Raw genomic sequence first — 10,128 nt, 5'->3', positions numbered from 1 at the left:
AAGACTAGTGCTCTACCACTTGAGCCACAGTGCCATTTGTGGCTTTTCCTATTTACGTGGTGCTGAAGAATCAAACCCAGGGCCTCATGCATGCAAAGCAAGCACTCTACAACTGAGCCACCTTCCAAGCTCTCTTCCTTACTTATCAAAGGATTGAACATAGTCTTTGGAGCTAAGCATTCAAATTCTCATAGCTTTTCCAATCTTTGTCAACAGGTAGTAAATATAAAGCATGTAGCACAGTTTTCAGATCCTTGTTAGGCAAGCAGTAATGATCGTTTTATTAACACCTTTGATATAATGGTCATAGAACTCTTCTTATTAAGTGTTGTTCTTTAGTCTTGAGGAGATCCATGTCTAACAGTGGTAATGTTGTCTATATGTTTGGTTGTTGGTTAGTTTTTTTTTTTCAAATGAGAATGAAGATAGCTAGATATATTTTAGATTGCTGTTTCACCTTTCCTTTTATCTTTGTTTAGATAATAAACTTTTGGGGATAGCCAACATTTCAATTTAAATATTTGCCTCTGAGCTTTATATAGAATTGTTAGTTCAATAAATATTTGACTAGCTGAATATGGATGCCACAAAGGAACACGTTAATGTTACTTTCCTTGTGCCTGTTTATACAGAGTATAAGCCTAAAGCCTATCTTACATCTGTGAACATTATAACACAGGATAGTGACCCAGTAAAAAATTTTTATGTACCCATTATTAGTTTTCTCTTGGCTCCAGAAGTCTGAAATGGGGTTTGTTCGGGGTAAAATCATTGTGTCCACAGAGCTACAGTCCTTTTTAAAGGTAAGGACTTACTTTTGTCAGCTGCTAGTTTTTGCTCCCATTCCTTGTTATCTTCAAAACTAGCAATGACAGCTTGAATCTTTCCCATATTGCATCACTCAGATACTCTTTGTCTTCTTCCTACGAGGACTTGGGTAATCACAATACTCCACCTTCATAAACCAAGATAATATTCCTATTTTAAGTCAGCTGACCAGCAACTTCCTTCTTTCCTTCCTTCCTTTTTTCTTTTCTTTCTGCCCACTCTTGCCTTTCATTTTTTTTTTTTTGGCAGATATTTTGGGGAGTGGCTTGCTATGTAGCCCAGGTTAGCTTCAAACTCAAAATCCTCTGACTCCCAAGAGTTGGCATAAATTTGTGCTACCACACTTACCTGTTTAATTTTCATTGTTTTCTTTGCAGTTATTTATTTAGTTATTTTTTTTTTCCGGAGGGTGGAGGGTCCAGTCGTGGGGCCTGAACTCTGGGCCTGGGCGCTGTCCCTCAGCTCTTCACCTCAAGGCTAGCACTCTACCACTTGAGCCACAGTGCCACTTACGGCCTTTTTTTTCTTCTGCTTATGTGGTGCTGAGGAATTGAACCCAGGGCCTCATGCATACAAGGCAAGCACTCTACCACTGAGCCACCTTCCCAGCCCCTTATTTAGGTTTTTTGGTGCTAGTACCTGAGCTTGAATTCCAGGGTATCAGGTTCTTATATAACTTGTTTGCTCATGTCAGGTGCTCTACTACTTGATCCATACTGTCAGTCTAGCATTTTTCTGTTTTGTGGGAGATGGAGTCTTAGAGATTTTTCTACCTAATCTGGCTTCAAACCTCAGTGTACCAGGTCTCAACCTCCCAGGTAGCTAAGATAATAGACATGAACCACTGGCCCCTGGATTTTATTCTTTTTTGTGGATCAAACTCAGGGTCCCACACATGTTAGGCAAGTGATCTACCCTAAACTATATCTCCAGGCCTTCCCTTGCCTTCTAACATAACATTTTCAGGTTCTAGGGATTAGGATAAGGTATCTCTTGGGAACCAGCAGTCATTTATGACCATAATTTCCCTTTAGGGAACATTTTTTTTTTGGTTGGTCATGGGTAGGGAATATTTTTGAGCATATCCCCATGTGTGTGCTACTATTATCTCATAATTAAATATTAATAAAGCTAAATTTCTCTTTTTATATACAAGTTCTAGGGCTGGGAAGGTGGCTTAGTAGTAGAGTGCTTGCCTTGCATGCATGAAGCTCTGGGTTCAATTCCTCAGCGCCATATACACAGAAAAAACCAGAAGTGGCACTGTGGCTCAAGTGGTAGGGTGCTAGCCTTGAGCTAAAGAGCTAAGGGACAATGCCTCTGCCCAGAGTTCAGGCACTATGACCAACCAAAAAGAAAAAAAAAGAAAAATCTTTTTTTTTTTTTTGTGCCTGTCCTGGGTCTTGAACTCAGGGCCTAAGCACTGTCCTTGACATTCTTGCTCAAGGCTAGCACTCTACCACTTGAGCCATAGCACCACTTCTGGCTTTTTCTATTTGTATGATATTGAGGAACCTAACCCAGAGCTTTATGCATGCTAGGCAAGCACTCTACCACTAAGCCACATGGAATAAGAATTTAAAAAAATTTTGTTTTCTTAGTTGTGGGTCTTTACTTTGGGCCTGAGTAGTCTCTCAGCTCTTCAGCTCAAGGCGAGTGCTCTACCACTTGAGCCACAGCCCCACTTCTAGTTTTCTGATGGTTAATTATAGATAAGAGTCTCATGGACTTTCCTGCCGGGGCTGGCTTTGAACCATAATCCTCAGATCTTATCCTCCTGAGTAGCTAGGATTACAGGCGTGAACCATCAGTGCCTGGCGAAATAAGATTTTTTAAATTGAATATTATTAATATTATATAGGGATTATAGTTCTATAAGTTAGGTTGTGAGTACAGTGCTTATTTTTTGTTGTTGTTGTTGGTCATGGGGCTTGTCTCTGAGCTCTACAGCTCAAAGCTTGTGCTCTACCACTTTGAGCCACAGCACCACTTCTGGCCTTTTCTGTTTATGTGGTGCTGAGGAATCAAACCCAGGGCCTCATGCATGTGAGGCAAGCACTCTACCACTGAGCCACCTTCTTAGCCCTAGTACAGTGCTTCTTGACAATGTTACTGCTTCCTTTATTCTCTGCCATTTTCTCCCTCTTGTCCCTACCTTCCAATTACATTGTTCATTTTTTACATAGTGTACATTGAATATAATGACTATATTTGTTCACCTTTCCTCCCTCTATTCCTGTGTTCCCCCATTTTCCCCCCAAAGAAACATGTTTCCATTTCCTAGTATTCATTTTGATAAACAGTATTTTAGTAGTTCAGAGGAGTTATGCCTTTGGATTCTTCCCCTAAGTATGCCTTCCTTTAATCAATTTGTTTGTGTATAAATGCATTGAGCCCTGTATATGTTATCATGAATAGTTGTACTTTGAGATCTAGCTTGAACATATAAGAGAAAACATTCACTATTTGTTTCTGTGAGCCTAGCTTACTTTATGTAACATGATTTGTTCTAGCTTCAACCATTTAAAAATATGGAATGAGGGCTGGGAATGTGGCTTAGTGGTAGAGTGCTTGCCTAGCATGCATGAAGCCCTGGGTTTGATTCTTTAGTACCATATAAACAGAAAAAGCCAGAAGTGGTAATGTGGCTCAAGTGATAGAGTGCTAGCCTTGAGCACAAAGAGGCTCAAGGACAGTGCCCAGGCCCTGAGTTCAAGCTCCAGGACTGACCAAAAAAAAAAAAAATATATATATATGAAACGATTCATGAGTATATATGTCATCCTGTGCAAAGGGGCCATGCTAATCTTCTCTGTATATTCCAATTTTAGTATATGTGCTGCTGAACCAAGCACAGAATAAGAATTTTAAATTAAACTTCAGTAAATATTTACTGAGCACTATAAGCAAGATAATATTTTTTTAAATTAATTGATTTTTGTTGGTTGTGGGTCTTGAACCCTGGGCCTGGGTGCTGTCCCTCAGCTCTTTAGCTCAAGGGGAGCACTGTACCACTTGAGCCACAGTGCCACTTCCCGTTTTCTGGTGGTTTATTGGAGATAAGTCTCATGGACTTTCCTGCCTGGGCTGGCTTAGAACTGCAATCCTCAGATCTCAGCCTCCTGAGTAGCTAAGATTACAGGCGTGAGTCACCGGCGCCTTACAACAAGACAATATTTTACATGCATAAAGAAACATAACTGTATGGTATTTTAGTTCAGGTGAGCTAACTACTGCCCCCATTTAATGAAGGTTGGGGAAGGGGGAAGGTGCACTCTTTGATGAGCAGAAGGCCTCAAAATTTTCTGCTCAATCTTCTAAATCAGCTCACAGATAAAGTGGGCAAATGTAGGGACTAATGTTGAGGTTTTATCAGGTCAGGCTTAGAAATGACATAATCACTGCCTATATACAGCTAGTCAGAATTTAGTGCTATGAACATAACCAACTGTAACCAACACTGGGAAATAAGTGATTTGGTGATACAGTAGACATCCTCTTCCACATAAAAATCCCCACCCTGGAGAGTCTTCTAACTAAGTGAAAGAGCTAGATAAAACTTGAGGGAAAAGGCAGGGCCTGAGAGATAAGTACTACAGTTAAGATTTCAAAATAGACTGTATAGGGAAGAGAAAAATTAATATTGATTAAAATGATCAAAGTCAATTTTTTTTTGTGCCAGTCCTGGGGCTTGAACTTAGGGCCTGGGCACTGTCCTCAGCTTTTTTGCTCAATGTAAGTATTCTACCACTTAAGCCACAGTACTACTCCTCACTTTTTCTGTTTTTGTGGTACCGAGGAATTGAACCCAGGGCTTCATACACTCTACCACTAGGGCAAACTCCCAGACTTGCACATCTCTTAAGTAGAGATTATTGTAGTCAGTCTTGCAGGGCTATCATTGGTATTAATGATTGAATTTGTAGCTGTTCCTGGCACTCAAATTTTTGTTTTTGTTTTTGGTTGGTCATGGGGCTTGAACTCTGGGCCTGGGCACTGTCCCTGAGCTCTTCAGCTCAAGGCATGTGCTTGTATCACTTGAGCCATAATGCCACTTCCATTTTTCTGTGGTTTCTTGGAGATAAGAGTCTCGTGGATTTTCCTGCCCAGTTAGCTTTGAACCGCTATCCTCAGATCTCAGCCTCCAGTGTAGCTAGTATTACAGGCATGAGCCACTGGCGCCCAGCCTTTTTTGTTTTTGTTCCCCCCCCTACCCCCATCCACCCAATCCTGGAGCTTGAACTCAAGGCCTGGGCATGGTCCTAAGCCACATTCCCAGCCCGCATCAAATCTTATATGAAATGCTTACTTTTATCCTGTTACTTGGAACTGAGTATTTTTAGGAATTGGTAGAGCTTAGAAAAATGGATTTCAGGCCTTGGAAGGTGGCTTAGTTGGTAGAGTGCTTGCCTTGCATGCATGAGGCCCTGGGTTCAATTCCTTAGCATCACATAAGCAGAAAAAGCCAGAAGTGGTGCTGTGGCTTAAGTGGTAGAGCACTAGCCTTGAGCTGAAGAGGTCAGGGACAGCACCCAGGCCCAGAGTTCAATCCCCATGACCGACCAGAAAAAAGAAAAAAGAAAAATGGATTTCAGAAATAGAGAAGTTTCCTAGCAGCAATATGGATAGGACAGATTTAGGAGTGGCAGGTTATATAACTCCAATATAGAGGATGAAGGTGAATGTAATTGGAGATAAGAGAGGCTTGGATCAGCTCATTCAGAACTTTGAATAATGCCTTAGGAATGTGGACTTTAATCAAGTACTGTATGATCTGCTACAAAAGTTTTTTGAATAACCAACAGCTTAGTAAGGAAAAAAATTGTGTCTTACTCATCTTTATATCCTTAATAACAATATGGAAACATAAGGTCACATGATTGAAGAGTATAGGTCTGAGTAACCCACTGTTTCTGAGTAAGGGCTCTGCCCTCATTAGCTATATGACGTGGGGCTTCAGTTTCTTTATTAGTGTGCTTGAGATAATAAAAGTACTACTTCAGGACAGACATCTGTGGCTCACACCTGTAATCCTAGCTACTCAGGAGGCTGTGATCTGAGGATCTCAGTTCCAAGCCAGCCCAGGCAGAAAAGTCCCTGTGAGACTCTTATCTCCAATAAACTACTCAAAAATGCCAGAAATGGTGCTGTGATTCAAGTGGTAGAGCACTAGTCTTGAGAGGCTCAGAGAATGCACCTTGGACCATGACTGGCAAAAAAAAAAAATACTACTTAATTTGATTATTATGAGAATTAAAAGATTTAATGTAAAAGGTTAGGAAATAACTGTATGGTAAATATTGTTAAGAGTTAGATGTTATTGTCATCATTATCATCACTACCAGTGCCCCTCACACATTTGGTGTTTGAGAGTCTTTGAATGACCACACTTGTTTTTAATTTACCCACTAAGTGCTAATATGTCATATTCTAGGCAAGAGAATGAAAAATGAGATCTTGCTGTTAAAAAGTTATGATTGATTGTTCACTTTGATGTAGAGTAGATAAGCATGGTCCCTGTGCAAAGATGATACAAAAATTCATGGAATGTTCAATATTTAAGAGGAGGAGAAGCAACAGCAGCCAGAACTGGGTTAAGCTGGGAATGATGGGGCACTGAGGAGGCCAAGGAACAAGGTTTGTAGCCTGGCCAGCTTGGGCTACAAAGTAAGTTCCAGACCAGTCTGTCTCTCCTCTCTCTCACCCCATAAAGTTATGGTTTAGTAGAAAAGATATAAGCCATGTGATAAAATGTAGTTGATAGGTGAGAAATAAGGCTGGGGGTATAGTTCAGAGATATAGTGCTTGCCTACAAGGTGCAAGGTCCCAGGTTGAATAGATGGATGGATGGATGGATGGATGGATGGATGGATGGATGGATGGAAATGATGATGATGCTGTAGCGTGCCTTGGTAATTGAGAAGTTGATAAAATCACTTCTATTTGAAGGAAATAAAATCTGTATAGTGGGGGCTGGGAAGGTGGCTCAGTGGTAGAGTGATCGCCTGTCATACATGAGGTCCTGGGTTCAATTCCTCAGCACCACATAAGCAAAAAAAAAAAAGCTGGAAGTGGCACTGTGGTTTAAGTGGTAGAGTGCTTGCCTTGAGCTGAAGAGCTCAGGACAGCACCCAGGCCCAGACAGAGTTCAGGCCCCACGACTGACAAAAAAAAAGTAAAATCTGTATTGTGGAAGTAGGTGTTTGAATTGGGTTTTGAGGATAGATAGAATCTAACTATGCAGGAAGGAGGATAGATGTACTCAAGGCAGGGACATCCCAAGAAAAAACAAAGGTTTGAAAAAGATAGTAATCCATGGAGAATGTTCAAAGATCATTCAAATCAAGTATATGGTCAAAGTGTAGTTTACTGGTAATACCAGGTTGAGAGTCTTATGTTGGTCTTACTAACTTTAGAGCAGTAGTGAGCTATCTTTTGTCTAGAAGGAGCCTTGCTACTCAATGTCTAGTTCATAGGCTAAGCAGCATCAACATCACATGAGATCCACCTTGATGTATAGAATTTAACAAGATCCCTTGTTGATATATTTCCAATTGAAATTTGGGAAACAAGCTTTGTACTTTGGTACATGCCTATAGTCCCTGACTGCCAAAAAATTGGGCTGGATGCTGGTGGCTCTTGCCTGTAATCCTAGCTACTCAGGAGGTTGAGATCTGAGGATCATAGTTCAAAGACATCCTGGGCAGGAAAGTCAGTGAGACTCCAATTAACCACCAGTAAACTGGAAGTGGCACTGTGGCTCAAGTGGTACAGCACATGCCTTGAGCTAAAGAGCTGAGAGATACTGCCCAGGCCCAGAGTTCAAGCCCCATGACCGACCCCAAAAAATAATAAATAATAAATAAATAATAAATAAAATATTGGGAAGCACTAGTCTAAAATACAAAATAATATGAAACTGCAAATATTAAAGTTGAATCATCACTTTCACTCCTAGGCAGCAAACTAAGAAAGTACTTGCTTCTTGAGACAAGCAATGCTAGCTGGCATGGTTTTAGAGATGGAGGTGAGAATAAGAATTGTTCGGAATGTATTTTTTTAAATAATTTTTTATTGTGATCAAGTAATTACATAAATTTCACAAATTTCACAATATTCTGAGATAGTGATACTTAGTTAAAATTACAAACACATTCTAATCTTCATGAGGCAAATTGTCATTATTGTGGTCTATAAAGTTTGTGAATTCTGTGAGCTTTGTCAATATAACTATTTCTTCCACATCTGGTGGTATGTACATTTCTTCCTTTTGCTTAGTATAAGCTGTTCCCTCTATCCCTCTTATTCCCTCCTTCCCATCGCTGCCTTTGAATTGCTTAGTTCATTTTCATTAACATCCAGTGCTGCAGCTGATGGGCCCCTCTGTTGAATGTTTTCTCATTTCCCTCTGATTCTGTGTCCTAGTTTCCCTCAGATGTATGCATATATATACCATATATATGGTCAACAGTATGGGGTCATTTAGTAATGATACGACAAAATGAGTAGAGGTCCTTTGTTTCTGGAGTCCTGTTTACCTTGTCATATCTCCTTGCATTTTGTATTTAACATCCATATATCAGGGAGACCATGTGCTGTTTGTCTCTTTGCTCTTGGTTTACCTCACTCAAAATGATTTTTTTCTAGTTCCATCCATTTTCCTGTGAATGCCATTATTTTGTCCTTTCTAATGGCTGCATAATATTCCTTTGTATAGAGGTACCACAATTTTTGGATCCATTCATCTGTAGTGGGGCATCCATATCTCAGAATATATTTTTAAAAATTTTCCCTTCCTCCTTTCCACCCTTTCTCCCTCCCTGCTTAGGCCACTTTAGGGTGCTTGAATTAAAGGTGTGTGCTACCATGTCTGGCTAGAGTAGTGTAGTTTTCTTATCTAGTATTTCAGATAAGGAAATTGAGATTTATAAAGATCAGATACCTTGTTGAATGTCTCCTTGATGGAAATAGATATGTCCTGATGTTGTACTGCAAGAGTCAGCAAGATTATTCTGTTAAGGATTAGAAAGTAAATATTTTAGTCCTTGAAAGACATGGAATGTGTATAATGAATTACTATTCAGCAATGCTGTTGTTAAAACAAAATGGCCACAGATCATACCATAACTGTGTTCCAATCAACTTGGTTTATAAAGCAGGGGTTAACAACCTTGTTAGTGCCATCTCAGTGAGAACCACACTTTCTGCCCTAAGAGCCCTTTTAACTATTCCACTACCTTCCTTCCTCCCTTTCTTTTTTTCTTTCTTTCTTACTTTCTTTCCTTCTTTCTTTCTTTCTTTTTCTCCTTCTCTCTCTCTTTCTTTCTTTCTTTTTTTCTTGTCAATCATGGAGTCTGGGCACTGTCCCTCAGCTTTTTAGCTCAAGGCTAGCGCTCTACCACTTGAGCCACAAAGCATTTTCCGCTTTTTCTGCTTATGTGGTGCTGAGGAATCGAACCAGGCCTTCATGTATGTGAACCACAGAGCCACTTCCAGTTTTCTAGTGGTTTATTGGAGATAAGAGTCTCAAGGTCTTTCCTGCCTGGGCTGGCTTTGAACCACATCCTCAGATCTCAGCCTCCTGAGTAGCTAGGATTACAGGCATGAGCCACTGGTGCCCAGCTCACTATTTTGCTTTCTATCTTGTCTCTAGCCAGAGGTAATTTTCAACTAATCATCAGAGCCTGCACCCTGTTTTCAGTACCACCTAGATATTTCCTCAGTTGTTTCCTTCCTCAAGTTTCCATCAAGTCTCTGGGGCAACTTTTAGGAAACTGGCAGTCCAGAAACCATCACTTGGCGATAGTCTGTGGTTACCATATTAGTTGAAATGTGGAAGCAGCATGTCCAGAAAACTCTGCTGTAAAAAAACTGCTGCAAGTTTAGCCAGTTACGTTCTTTTTTCACTCAGCAATCATTTACTGGATTTGCCAGCTATTTACATGATGCTGTTAGGTGTGGTGAACACATGGAAGAGTGAATTGGGCCTGGACTCTGCCTGCATGGATGTTTATGGTCCCTCCCAGCAGTTACTGCTGCGCTTTGCGCTTGTAGCCAGTCCTTTCCCGTCCCTGTTCTTTGGTCTTCAAAGGTATTGCACAAAAAAGAGACTTCCTTCTTTTTTTTTGGGGGGGGAGGGTCCGGTTGTAGGGCCTGAACTCTGGGCCTGGGTGCTGTCCCTCAGCTCTTCAGCTCAAGGCTGGCACTCTACCACTTGAGCCACAGTGCCACTTCCAGCTTTTTTTTTCCTGCTTATGTGGTGCTGAGGAATCGAACCCAGGGCCTCGTGCATGCAAAGCA

General features: G+C 40.7%; 1 protein-coding gene across 2 annotated transcripts in view; it reads left to right on the top strand.

Annotated features, from left to right (window-relative positions):
- Tesk2 (testis-specific kinase 2) overlaps positions 1-10,128 on the top strand; it is a 126,916-nt gene that overhangs the window by 64,587 nt on the left and 52,201 nt on the right. The window lies entirely within an intron of this gene.

The sequence above is a fragment of the Dipodomys ordii genome, unplaced genomic scaffold (genome assembly GCF_000151885.1).
Source record: "Dipodomys ordii isolate 6190 unplaced genomic scaffold, Dord_2.0 Scaffold33, whole genome shotgun sequence".
NCBI lineage: Eukaryota > Metazoa > Chordata > Mammalia > Rodentia > Heteromyidae > Dipodomys > Dipodomys ordii.
Note: the sequence above shows the minus strand (reverse complement) of the source record. Positions and strands in the feature narration are given on the sequence as shown.